Below are 14,858 nucleotides of genomic sequence, written 5' to 3'. Positions count from 1 at the left end.
TGTGTATAGGATTATTATCTAAGACTAGGAGGAAATGGTAGCCTTCCCTTTTGTCACCTTAAGAGGCATGGGCATAGGTGTGACTGAAGGACACCCCTTCAGCACCATGGACAGTGCTACCCACCACCAAGCCTATATGTTGTCTATTATCGCGTATTCAAATGGAGAGTTGTTTGCAACTGCTTGTAAATCTGTCAAATGTCATTGTCTCTGCGTTCACACTCCTAAAAGCTGTCTTTCTCTCTCCACAAACCAAGTTGCATAACCCAAGCTGCGGGGACTTGCTTCCATTCAGCCACAAGAGCATTAGTGAGGTCGGGCACTGATGTTGGGCGATTAGTCCTGGCTCGCAGTCGGCATTCCAATTAATCCCAAAGGTGTTCAATGGGAGTTGAGTACAGAATTGTCTAGAATGTCATTTTATGCTGTAGTGTTAAGATTTTACTTCACTGGAACTAAGGGGCCCTAGCCCGAACCATGAAAAACAGCCCCAGACCATTATTCCTCCTCCACCAAATTTTACAGTTGGCACCATGCATTCGGGCAGGTTGCGTTTTCCTTCCATCCGCCAAACCCAGATTCGTCTGTCGGAATGCCAGATGGTGAAGCGTGATTCATCACTCCAGAGAGCATGTTTCCACTGCTCCAGAGTCCAATGGTGGTGAGCTTAACACTACTACAGCTGATGCTTGGCATTGCGCATGGTGATCTTAGGCTTGTGTGTGGCTGCTCGGCCATGGAAACCCATTTCATGAAGCTCCTGACGAACAGTTTGTGTGCTGACGTTGCTTCAAGAGGCAGTTTGGAACTCTGTAGTGAGTGTTGCAACCGAGGACAGACGATTTTTACGCACTACGTGTTTCAGCACTCAGGGGTCCCATTCTGTGAGCTTGTGTGGCCTACCACTTCGCGGCTGAGCCGTTGTTGCTCCTAGACTTTTTCACTTCACAATAACAGCACTTACAGTTGACCGGGCAGCTCTAGCAGGGCAGAAATTTGACGAACTGACTTGTTGGCAAGGTGGCATCCTATGACGGTGCCACGTTGAAAGTCACTGAGCTCTTCAGTATGGACCATTCCACTGCCAATGTTTGTCTATGGAGATTGCATGGCTTTGTGCTCGTTTTTATACACCTGTCAGCAACGGGTGTGGCTGAAATAGCCGAATCCACTAATTTGTCTATCTATCTATCTATCTATCTATCTATCTATCTATCTATCTATCTATCTATCTATCTATCTATCTATCTATCTATCTATCTATCTATCTATCTATCTATCTATCTATCTATCTATCTATCTATCTATCTATCTATCTATCTATCTATCTATCTATCTATCTATAAAAACAGTACCAATCAAAAGTTTAGACACACCTACTCATTCAAGGGTTTTTCTTTATTTTTACTAATTTTTACATTGTAGAATAATATTGAAGACATCAAAACTATGAAATAACACATATGGAATCATGTAGTAACCAAACAAGTATTAAACAAACAAAATATGTTTTATATTAGAGATTCTTCAAATAGCCACCATTTGCCTTGATGACAGCATTGCACACTCTTGGCATTCTCTCAACCAGCTTCACCTGGAATGCTTTTCCAACAGTCTTGAAGGGGTTCCTACATATGCTGAGCACTCTATGGCTGCTTTTCCTTCACTCTGCCATCTGACTCATCCCAAACCATCTCAGTTGGGTTGAGGTCGGGGGATTGTGGAGGCCAGGTCATCTGATGCAGCATTCCATCAATCTCCTTTTTGGTAAAATAGCGCTTACACAACCTGGAGGTGTATTGGGTCATTGTCCTGTTGAAAAACAAATGATAGTCCCACTAAGCCCAAACCAGATGGAATGGCGTATCGCTGCAGAATGCTGTGGTAGACATGCTAGTTAAGTGTGCCTTGAGTTCTAAATAAATCACAGACAGTGTCACCAGCAAAGCACCCCCACACCATAACACCTCCTCCTCCACGCTTTATGGTGGGAACTACACATCCGTTCACCCACACCTCATCTCACAAAGACACGGCGGTTGGAACCAAAAATCTCTAATTTGAACTCAAGACCAAAGGACACATTTCCACCGGTCTAATGTCCATTGCTTGTGTTTCTTGGCCCAAGCAGGTCTCTTCTTCTTATTGGTGTCCTTTAGTAGTGTTTTCTTTGCAGCAATTCGACCATGAAGGCCTGATTCACAAAGTCCCCTCTGAACAGTTGATGTTGAGATGTGTCTGTTACTTGAACTCTTTGAAGAAGAAAGATGGCGGTCTGCGCCCGTGCATTGATTATCGATCACTGAACAAGGAGACGATTAGATTTAGTTATCCTCTCCCCCCCTCATTCCTTCAGTGATTGAGTCAATGCATGGGGCACGCTTCTTCACTAAGCTAGATCTCAGGAGTGCATACAACCTGGTGCGTGTTCGGGAGGGGGATGAGTGGAAGACAGCGTTCAGCACAACCACGGGGCATTATGAATACCTGGTGATGCCCACGGTTTGATGAATGCTCCATCTGTCTTCCAGTCCTTTGTAAACGAGGTGTTTCGGGACATGCTTGGTCGCGGTGTGGTGGTCTACATCGATGACATCCTGGTGTATTCCGCTACTCGCGCCGAGCATGTGTCCCTGGTTCGCAAAGTGCTGGCCCGACTGTTGGAAAATGACCTTTATGCCAACGGAGCAGAACTACGACGTTGGTGATCGGGAGCTGTTGGCTGTTGTCCGAGTTTTGACCGTGTGGAGGCCGTTCAAAGTCCTGAGGAGAATCAACAAGGTCACGTATAGGTTATTACTTCCCCCTGATTACCGTATTAACCCCTCGTTTCATGTGTCTCTCCTCAGGCCAGTGGTGGTTGGTCCGCCCCAGGAGTCTGAGGTGCGGTAGGTTCCTCCACCTCCTCTGGACATCGAGGGGGCCCCGGCGTACTCTGTCCGCTCCATCCTGGATTCGAGGTGTCGGGTGGGGGGCCTTCAGTACCTCATGGAGTGGGAGGGGTACGGTCCGGAAAAACGGTGCTGGGTCCCGGTGAGGGATATCCTCGATCCTTCCTTGTTGCGGGATTTCCACCGTCGCCATCCGGCTCACCCTGCTCCGCGTCCTCCTGGCCGTCCCCGAGGCCTGGGTCGGCGCGCTGCTGGAGCTGCGCGTCAAGGGGGGAGGGGTACTGTCACGACTTCGGCCGAGGCTGCCTCCCCTCCTTGTTCGGGCAGGCTTCGGCGTTCGGCGTCACCGGCTTACTAACCACTGCCGCCCCAATCATCATCACATTTGTCTTGTCTTGTCAATCACACACAACTGGTCCTAATCCCATCATTAGTCTGTGTATAAGTGTTCCCTCTGCCCCCTTGTCCTTGTGGGTGATTGTTATTTGTGAGAGTAGGGTAGCTCGGTGGAGCTACTCGTAACATTGTGTTGCCAGGGTAGATTTTCCCCTGTGCCTATGTATTATTGGATATTCGTTACAGTGTATTTGCCAGGGATGATAGTTTCCCCTATGCCTGTTTTGTTGATCGCTATTTGAGCGCATTTGTGTGTCTACGAAGGAATAAACTCTGTATTCGGTGATTACCCTCCTGCGCCTGACTCCTTTCCATCACACTCATCACACTCATGAAGCTGGATGAGAGAATGCCAAGATTGTGCAAAGCTGTCTTCAAGGCAAAGGGTGGCTATTTGAAGAAACTCAAATTTAAAATATGTGTTGATTTGTTTAACACTTTTTTGGTTACTACATGATTCCATATGTGTTATTTCATAGTTTTGATGTCTTCACTATTAAAAATAAAGAAAGACCCTTGAATGAGTAGGTGTGTCCAAACTTTTGACTGGTAGTGTACATATATGGATACCCAATTTCCCAAAACCAATTACACTCCAAAATATTTTAATGCAATGGGGGAATATACAGTGGGGGAAAAAAGTATTTAGTCAGCCACCAATTGTGCAAGTTCTCCCACTTAAAAAGATGAGAGAGGCCTGTAATTTTCATCATAGGTACACGTCAACTATGACAGACAAATTGAGAGAAAAAAATCCAGAAAATCACATTGTAGGATTTTTAATGAATTTATTTGCAAATTATGGTGGAAAATAAGTATTTGGTCACCTACAAACAAGCAAGATTTCTGTCTCTCACAGACCTGTAACTTCTTCTTTAAGAGGCTCCTCTGTCCTCCACTCGTTACCTGTATTAATGGCACCTGTTTGAACTTGTTATCAGTATAAAAGACACCTGTCCACAACCTCAAACAGTCACACTCCAAACTCCACTATGGCCAAGACCAAAGAGCTGTCAAAGGACACCAGAAACAGAATTGTACACCTGCACCAGGCTGGGAAGACTGAATCTGCAATAGGTAAGCAGCTTGGTTTGAAGAAATCAACTGTGGGAGCAATTATTAGGAAATGGAAGACATACAAGACCACTGATAATCTCCCTCGATCTGGGGCTCCACGCAAGATCTCACCCCGTGGGGTCAAAATGATCACAAGAACGGTGAGCAAAAATCCCAGAACCACACGGGGGGGACCTAGTGAATGACCTGCAGAGAGCTGGGACCAAAGTAACAAAGCCTACCATCAGTAACACACTACGCCGCCAGGGACTCAAATCCTGCAGTGCCAGACGTGTCCCCCTGCTTAAGCCAGTACATGTCCAGGCCCGTCTGAAGTTTGCTAGAGTGCATTTGGATGATCCAGAAGAGGATTGGGAGAATGTCATATGGTCAGATTAAACCAAAATAGAACTTTTTGGTAAAAACTCAACTCGTCGTGTTTGGAGGACAAAGAATGCTGAGTTGCATCCAAAGAACACCATACCTACTGTGAAGCATGGGGGTGGAAACATCATGCTTTGGGGCTGTTTTTCTGCAAAGGGACCAGGACGACTGATCCATGTAAAGGAAAGAATGAATGGGGCCATGTATCGTGAGATTTTGAGTGAAAACCTCCTTCCATCAGCAAGGGCATTGAAGATGAAACGTGGCTGGGTCTTTCAGCATGACAATGATCCCAAACACACCGCCCGGGCAACGAAGGAGTGGCTTCGTAAGAAGCATTTCAAGGTCCTGGAGTGGCCTAGCCAGTCTCCAGATCTCAACACCATAGAAAATATTTGGAGGGAGTTGAAAGTCTGTGTTGCCCAGCGACAGCCCCAATACATCACTGCTCTAGAGGAGATCTGCATGGAGGAATGGGCCAAAATACCAGCAACAGTGTGTGAAAACCTTGTGAAGATTTACAGAAAACGTTTGACCTGTGTCATTGCCAACAAAGGGTATATAACAAAGTATTGAGAAACTTTTGTTATTGACCAAATACTTATTTTCCACCATAATTTGCAAATAAATTCATTAAAAATCCTACAATGTGATTTTCTGGATTTTTTCCCCTCATTTTGTCTGTCATAGTTGACGTGTACCTATGATGAAAATTACAGGCCTCTCTCATCTTTTTAAGTGGGAGAACTTGCACAATTGGTGGCTGACTAAATACTTTTTTCCCCCACTGTATATATATTTTGGAGGGTAATTGGTTTTGGGAAATGGGGTATCCAGTCATTTGAAATATCTGCTCTGAATTGTAGAGGTGCTCTCACATCTCCCAATGCAAAACTGCACATCCCTTCTATCTGAGTCAGGTGGAATTTCAGGCAGTCATTCTAATGCTTTATGAACACAGATACCTATATATTATGCATACTCTAGATTCAACATACAATTTAAAGCAGGTTGAGGGTCCACAAAGCATAATCATTTCTGCACTCTTCTCTCCTTATTTCTGCAGTTTATCCCCTAGAAAAGTGATAATAGCTTTCACCCTGGAGGGCACTAGAGCTAAAACACCCATTCTTCTACTGAGAAAATGTGTGATACACCATTTATCAAAATGCATAGATTGAATCAATTACAGAAATAGGCCTGTGTTCATCTATGAAAAATGGACGATTCCATGTTTTTATTCATTTTGTGCCTGGGGGGGATATAATAGTATTATGGGATTGCTCTGCATGGAAGCTGGATCAAGTCCTAAAGTCCACCAAAAAGGCCAGAAGAAAAGCATAGGCCTGTGCTTTGACACATCTTTTGCTGTCCTTTACAAAGACTACATGTCATGCCCTATAGCCTACAGTCCCTTGCATTACAGTGAGTTGTTCTATATCGTGGGTAGTTGCAATGGTATACAATGAAATGCTTGTTGTATGTCAAACCTATATGCTTTTTACATTTTAGTCATTTAGCAGACGCTCTTATCCAGAGCGACTTAAAGTTAGTGAGTGCATACATTTTCATACTGGCCCCCCGTGGGAAACGAACCCACAACCCTGGCGTTGCAAGCTCCATGCTCTACCAACTGAGCTACAGGGGACTTTGTTTGGGCTATTGACAATACATGACCATATGAGTGGGATTAATATGTGGCTCACAGACCATTAACTGGAAACCGAACTGTACAGTTTGTGTTTCATCTGCATTACTGCTCAGTATTCTTGGCCAGTAATGCAGATGAAACACATACTGTAAATTACTATTGATTCCTTGCCTCACATGTACCCCTGCATTTTTACATGGGTAATAACGCATGAAACATCAACTCAATATCTTGTAAATCCAACACACTTACTCTATGAAAGGAAAGGAAAGGGGGATACCTAGTCAGTTGTACAACTGAATGCATTCAACTGAAATGTGTCTTTCGCATTTAACCCAACCCCTCTGAATCAGAGAGGTGAAAGAGGTGCGGGGGGCTGCCTTAATCGACATCCACGTCATCGGTATCCGGGTAACAGTGGGTTAACTGCCTTGCTCAGGCGCAGAACGACAGATTCTTGAGCATTTCACCATTTTAATATGATGCAAGCAGCAATCACATTGGGATTATAATATAAGCAAAGGCATATTGGGTACATAAATGGGCATGTGTTGGCTCTCTGGCATTTGCAATATGATTGAGAAGCTGGGATTGGAGGATCCATGAGGGATAAGAGCAGCTCACTGTGGCCACTAACAGGGCACATCAATCATGTTCACTGGGGGAAATCCTCCCTCTAACATCAACACTGATGGATGGAACCAATGATATCAGACATATACTGTACACAAACAGTTTCACATGGTATACAGTACCAGTCAAAAGTTTGGACACACCTACTAATTCAAGGGTTTTTCTTTATTTTTTACTATTTTCTACATTGTAGAATAATAGTGAAGACATCAAAACTATGAAATAACACATATGGAATCATGTAGTAACCAAAAAAGTGTTAAACAAATATAAATATATTTTATATTTGAGATTCTTCAAATAGCCACCCCTTGCCTTGATGACAGCTTTGCACACTCTTAGCATTCTCTCAACCAGCTTCATGAGGTAGTCACCTGGAATGCATTTCAATTAACAGGTGTGCCTTGTTAAAAGTTAATTTGTGGAATTTATTTCATTTTTAATGTGTTTGAGCCAATCAGTTGTGCTTTGACAAGGTAGGGGGGGTATACAGAAGATAGCCCTATTTGGTAAAAGACCAAGTCCATTTTATGGCAAGAACAGCGCTAAGACATGAAGGTCAGTCAATACGGAACATTTCAAGAACTTTGAAAGTTTCTTCAAGTGCAGTCACAAAAACCATCAAGCGCCATGATAAAACTGGCTCTCATGAGGACCGCCACAGGAATGGAAGACCCAGAGTTACCTCTGCTGCAGAGGATAAGTTCATTAGAGTTACCAGCCTCAGAAATTGCAGCCCAAATAAATGCTTCAGAGTTCAAGTAACAGACACATCTCAACATCAACTGTTCAGAGGGGACTGTGTGAATCAGGCCTTCATGGTCGAATTGCTACAAAGAAACCACTACTAAAGGACACCAATAATAAGAAGAGACCTGCTTGGGCCAAGAAACACGAGCAATGGACATTAGACCGGTGGAAAGGTGTCCTTTGTTTCCAACCGCTGTGTCTTTGTGAGACGCAGTGTGGGTAAACGGATGATCTCTGCATGTTTAGTTCCCACCATAAAGCCTGGAGGAGGAAGTGTTATGGTGTGGGGGTGCTTTGCTGGTGACACTGTCTGTGATTTATTTAGAATTCAAGGCACACTTAACCAGCATGGCTACCACAGCATTCTACAGCGATACGCCATCTGGTTTGGGTTTAGTGGGACTATCATTTGTTTCTCAACAGGACAATGACCCAACACACCTCCAGGCGGTGTAAGGGCTATTTTATCAAGAAGGAGAGTGATGGAGTGCTGCATCAGATGACCTGGCCTCCACAATCCTCTGACCTCAACCCAATTGAGATAGTTTGGGATGAGTCTGTAAGGTTCTGTATTTATGTTCTTAGTCAACCTTGTGTTCTTGAACATAGCCCTGTTTCTTTGTGTTCTTGAACGTAGCCCTGTCTTTCAGCAGATCATTTTATTGATCACCAGCTAGTACAAGAGCTTGACATTGATCTAACACCTGTCACCCCTCCCTTAAGGATTAACACCCTGGATGGGCAGCCATTGGGCTCGGGCTTCATTACGCACCTGACACAGAGCATCACCCTCCAGATTGGAGTCTTCTACACCGAAACCATTCAACTCATGGAACTCTTATCCCCCAAACAGCCACTCATCCTCGGACACCCCTGGCTTTGTCCTCACGACCCTGCCATCTCGTGGCGACAAGGTGAACTACTGTCCTGGTCATCTACCAGTTGTCTCAGCCTACCCTGCAGAGCCACCACCACTGAGGACTCTGCCTCTGCAGTGCCACCCACCATACCATCTGAATACGCCCAGTACAGCAATGTCTTCAGCAAAATCAAGGCCTCCACTCTGCCACTCTGCCACCACATCGCCCAGGGGACTGTGCTATTGACTTACTCCCTGGAGTGTCCCCACCGAAGGGCCGTGTTTACCCCCTATCTATCCCGGAAAATGAGGCAATGGAGAACTACATTGATGAAGCACTCAAACGGTTTCATTCGTCCTTCTTCCCCGGCTGCGTCCAGCTTCTTCTTCGTTGGAAAAATGGACGGTGGTCTCAGTCCATGTGTTGATTACCGTTCCCTGAATGACGTCATGGTCATGAACCGTTTCCCTCTTCCTCTGATCCCAGCGACCCTTGAACAAGTGGGCCGCGCCAACATCTATACAAAACTCGACCTGCGACGTGCACGAGGACACTACGAATACCTGGTCATGCCCTACGGCCTCACTAATGCCCCTGCCGTCTCCCAATCCTTTATGAACTAGGTTTTCCAGGATATGATCAACCGCTTTCTCATCGTCTACATTGATGACATCCTGATTTACTCCCACTCCCTGAAGGAACACATACAGCATGTACAAAAGGTTCTTCAGTGGTTCCTTGACCATAACCTTCATGTGAAGACTGAAAAGAGCACCTTCCATGTAACCTCTGTAAACTTCCTCGGTTTCGTACGGACACCTGGAGGGGTCAGCATGGATGAGAACAAAGTTACCGCCATCAGTAACTGGGCCAAACCCACCATCGTTAATGAACTCTAACGTTTCATTGGGTTCTCCAACTTCTATCACCGGTTCATTCGGAACTTCAGTTCTACTGCCGCTCCCCTCACTGCCCTTACCAGCCAAAAGACCCGGACCCTTCAATGGACTGATACCGCCCTTACTGCTTTCAACAACTTGAAACGCCTCTTCACCTCAGCTCCTGTCCTTCGCCAACCTGATCCGACCCTTCCTTTCACCCTAGAGGTGGATGCCTCCGAAGTAGGTGTAGGAGCCATACTCTCTCAGCGGGTGGGAACACCTCCAAAATCACATCCCTGTGCCTTCTTCTCCAGAAAGTTATCCTCCGCTGAGAGGAATTATGATGTGGGGAACAGAGAACTCCTCACCATCAAGCAGGCCCTCGAGGAGTGGCGCCACTGGTTGGAGGGCACACAACATCCATTTCTCGTCCTAACAGATCATCGTAATCTGGAATATATCAGAGGGGCCAAGAGGTTAACTCCAGACAAGCCATCTGGGCTCTCTTCTTCACATGCTTCCATTTTCATGTTACTTACATCCCTGGAAAGAAAAATGTAAAAGCTGATGCTCTCTCCCACCAGTTTGACCTTCCGACCAGTAACTCAGACCCTACACCCATTCTTCCTTCCTCTTGCGTTATGGGACCAGTACAGTGGGAGGTTCACTCTGCAATACAAGAAGCCCTAACCTCAGACCCGTCTCCTCCTAAGACACCAGCTGGGAAGAGTTACGTACCAGCAGCTGTTAGACCCCAACTGATGCAATGGTGTCACACGTCCTTGGGGTCAGGACATCCGGGCATTACACAAACCACCGAACTGCTAGCCCATAAATTCTGGTGGTCCTCACTGGCATCCGACATAAGGGATCACGTACTTTCCTGTCCAGTCTGTGCCCAAACCAAAAGCCCTCGTCATCTCCCTTTCGGTAAGCTTCAACCTTTGCCAATCCCTCACAGACCCTGGTCCCACATAGCTGTTGACTTCATCACAGACCTTCCTGATTCCTCTGGTAACACATAGTAGACCGTTTTTCCAAAAAATGTGTCATCTGGTTCCTCTTCCTCATTTACCTAATGCCATGGAATTGGCTGAGTGTATGTTCCAGCAGGTGTTCTGTCTGTATGGGATTCCGGAGGACATCGTCTCTGACCGCGGGCCCGATTTTGTCTCCCGACTGGGGATCACCCTCAGCCTCTCCTCCGGGTACCATCCCCAGACCAACGGGCAGACGGCACGCCTGAACCAAGAAATAGGGAAGTACCTCCACACGACTGGAGTCGGTTTTTGGCCTGGACCGAATACGCTCAGAACTCACTCATGGATTCATCCGTCCGCCTTACTCCGTTTCAGTGTGTACTTGGATACCAACCCCCCCTGTTTCCCAGCTGTCGACGACTGGTTTTGGCATAGTGAGTGGGTATGGGAGACCGCTCACCGGCATCTGCATGAAGCTTCTAATACCCAGAAACGCTTTGCTGACAGACGCCGCCGACCTTCGCCACTCTTTCACCCCGGACAGCGTGTGTGGCTCTCTACCAGAGACAAACCGGCTCCGCCTCCCCTGCAAAGAGTTCTGTCCTCGCTTCATTGGTCCGTTCAAGATAACCCATTGCATCAACCCTGTCACGTACTGCCTCCAGTTACCCCGTCAGTATAATATATCCTCGTCCTTCCATGTGTCTCTGTTAAAACTGGTCACCTACAGTCCTCTTCACCCTCCAGTCTCTACCCGCAGTGTGCCCCCAGCGTTGGACGTCGGAGGGGAACCTGCCTATGCCATTCAGGCCATCCTTGATTCCAAACGCCTGAGAGGTCACATCTACTATCTAGTGGACTGGGAAGGTTATGGGCCTGAAGACCGGTCCTGGGTCCCCGACAAGGACATCCTCGACCCAGAGATGATTCAGGCATTCCACCGTAACCGTCTGGATCGTCCCGCTCCCCGACCTCTGGGTCGACCCCTGAACAGACCCTCTGGACATTAGCCTCGATGCAGAACGTCGGGTCAGTCCACGACCTTGTCGAACCAGCCTGCCGGACCTTGCCCCCGAGGTAGGCGGCCACCTCTGCTCCCCCGCCCGCTCGCTCGCTCCACCCTCCGGTGCCGTTGGGTCGTCAGGAGCCTCCCTTGGGGGGGAGGGTGTACTGTAAGGTTCTGTATATATTTTCTGTTTCTTTGTGTTCTTGAACGTAGCCCTGTCTTCCATTTTTGTTAATTGATTTCACCTGTGTTAGTTACTCACCTGGTCTCATCAGCTCCTTATTTAGTTCAGGTCATTCTGTTTGTGCCTTGTGAGGTATTGTTCGTTTTGACTCTACTAAGCCTTTTCCTAGCTCGTTTGTGAGAACCGGTTAGTCTTCAGTCCTAGTTTTGATTCACCTGCCTGTTTGCCTACCTGTGTATGACCATTGCCTGCCTGTGACCACGATTCCTGCCTTCTGCGAAGGCAAAATAAACACCTGCTCTGTGCGTGAATCTACACCTTTTTCTCCCTGAGTATTCATTACAGAGTCGGACTGCAGAGTGAAGGAAAAGCAGCCAACAAGTGCTCAGCATATGTAGGAACTCCTTCAAGACTGTTGGGAAAGCATTCCAGGTGAAGCTGGTTGAGAGAATGCCAAGAGTGTGCAAAGCTGTCATCAAGGCAAACAGTGGCTATTTGAAGAATCTCAAATATAAAATATATTTTGATTTGTTTAACACTTTTGTTTACTACATGATTCCATATCTGTTATTTCATAGTTTTGATGTCTTCACTATTATTCTACAATGTAAAAAAAATTGTAAAAATAAAGAAAACCCTTGAATGAGTAGGTGTGTCCAAACTTTTGACTGGTAGTGTACATAGGCAAACTGTACATGTAGGGATTCCTTAGCAATACATTGTTTCAGTTTAGTGGGTCAGGTTTAGCTCTGGTCCAGGGCGTTTGTGCGTGTTCCTCCACTCGTAATGGAGGAATGTGCTCCACTCGTAGTGGAGGAATGTGCTCCACTCGTAGTGGAGGAATGTGCACTAACGTGGAGGAACGTGCACAAATGACTGGAGCAGAGCTAGGTCAGGTTGTGCTCTTCTAGCTTGTTGCACCTTGGAGCTCGAAGATGTGCTCTGTCATTTTGGGATAAAAACACACACAACAGTGTTAAGCAAGAATGTCTGGAGCAAGAATTGTTGATATGAGTTTTGTTGTTGTGGTCGATTCAATCTTGAACTGGAATCTCCTTCTGGATACTGATTGCAGGGCATGGCAAAGCTTTCTGTCTGTGAAAGAAAATATCCATGAATTTCATGAAAATGTCTATTGTATTTATATGAAAAGTGTCGTTCCAAAAGCTATATCCACCAATTTTTCACATTTGTGTTTTTTCATCAGAAATGATTGCTTATGGGTACTTTCATGTGTGTGTAAAATATTACTGTTATAGATTTTTTATTAATAGATTTCAGATGTGTATTAAAATGGGTTTTGTTGCAAAAACGCTATTTATCCATTGTTTAGCTGGAATGGAATGTTCATGTCCTGTATATTTGACTGTGATATGTGGTTGATGAATTGACAAACTGTAGGTCGCTCTGGATAAGAGCATCTGATTAAAATGTGAAACGTTAATATTTTACATACAGATCTATAGTGCTGTATTGATAATTCATTTGTACAGTTCTTTATTAAAAATTTAGGCTAATTATTTTTCACAGTTCACTGTGTAAAACTTAGCAGTACTACTTATTTCTCTCAGTGAGGTGGATATATAGCGTTTTGCAACAAAACATGATTATTTGTCTCTCAGAAATGAAACCACCAAGTGATAGATTAAAAACAAATACATCTATGCCATTGAACAACCCAATAACTGTATACAGTTGAAGTCGGAAGTTTACATACATCTTAGCCAAATACATTTAAACTCAGTTTGTCACAATTCCTGACATTTAATCCTAGTAAAAAGTCCCTGTCTTAGGTCAGTTAGGATCACCACTTTATTTTAAGAATGTGAAATGGCAGAATAGTAGTAGAGAGAATTATTTATTTCAGCTTTTAATTTTTTCATCACATGCCCAGTGGGTCAGAAGTTTACATACACTAAATTAGTATTTGGTAGCATTGCCTTTAAATTGTTTAACTTGGGTCAAATGTTTTGGGTAGCCTTCCACAAGCTTCCCACAATAAGTTGGGTGAATTTTGGCCCATTCCTCCTGACAGAGCTGGTGTAACTGAGTCAGGTTTATAGGCCTCCTTGCTCGCACATGCTCTTTCAGATCTTTCCACAAATGTTCTATAGAATTGAGGTCAGGGCTTTGTGATGGCCACTCCAATACCTTTACTTTGTTGTCCTTAAGCCATTTTGCCACAACTTTGGAAGAATGCTTGGGGTCATTGTCCATTTGGAAGACCCATTTGCGACCAAGCTTTAACTTCCTGACTGATGTCTTGAGATGTTGCTTCAATATATCCACATGATTTTCCTTCCTCATGATGCCATCTATTTTGTGAAGTGCACCAGTCCCTCCTGCAGCAAAGCACCCCCACAGTATGATGCTGCCACCCCCGTGCTTTACGGTTGGGATGGTGTTCTTCGGCTTGCAAGTCTTCCCCTTTTTCCTCCAAACATAACAATGGTCATTATGGTCAAACAGTTCTATTTTTGTTTCATCAGACCAGAGGATATTTCTCCAAAAAGTACGATCTTTGTCCCCATGTGCAGTTGCAAACTGTAGTCTGGATTTTTTATGGCGGTTTTGGAGCAGTGGCTTCTTCCTTGCTGAGCGGCCTTTCAGGTTATGTTGATATAGGACTCGTTTTACTGTGGATAGAGATACTTTTGTACCTGTTTCCTCCAGCATCTTCACAAAGTCCTTTGCTGTTGTTCTGGGATTGATTTGCACCAAAGTACGTTCATCTCTAGGAGACAGAACGCGTCTCCTTCCTGAGCGGTATGACGGCTGCGTGGTCCCATGGTGTTTATACTTGCGTAATATTGTTTGTACAGATGAACATGGTACCTTCAGGCATTTGGAAATTGCTCACAATCTTTTTTCTGAGGTCTTGGCTGATTTCTTTTGATTTTCTCATGATGTTAAGCAAAGAGGCACTGAGTTTGAAGGTCGGCCTTGAAATACATCCACAGGTACACCTCCAATTGACTCAAATGATGTCAGTTAGCCTATCAGAAGCTTCTAAAGCCATGACATCATTTTCTGGAATTTTCCAAGCTGTTTAAAGGCACCGTCAACTTAGTGTATGTAAACTTCTGACCCACTGGAATTGTGAGACAGTGAATTATAAGTGAAATAATCTGTCTGTAAACAATTGTTGGAAAAATTACTTGTGTCATGCACAAAGTAGATGTCCTA

This window comes from Coregonus lavaretus, assembly GCF_964263955.1.
Source record: "Coregonus lavaretus genome assembly, chromosome: 20".
NCBI lineage: Eukaryota > Metazoa > Chordata > Actinopteri > Salmoniformes > Salmonidae > Coregonus > Coregonus lavaretus.
Note: the sequence above shows the minus strand (reverse complement) of the source record.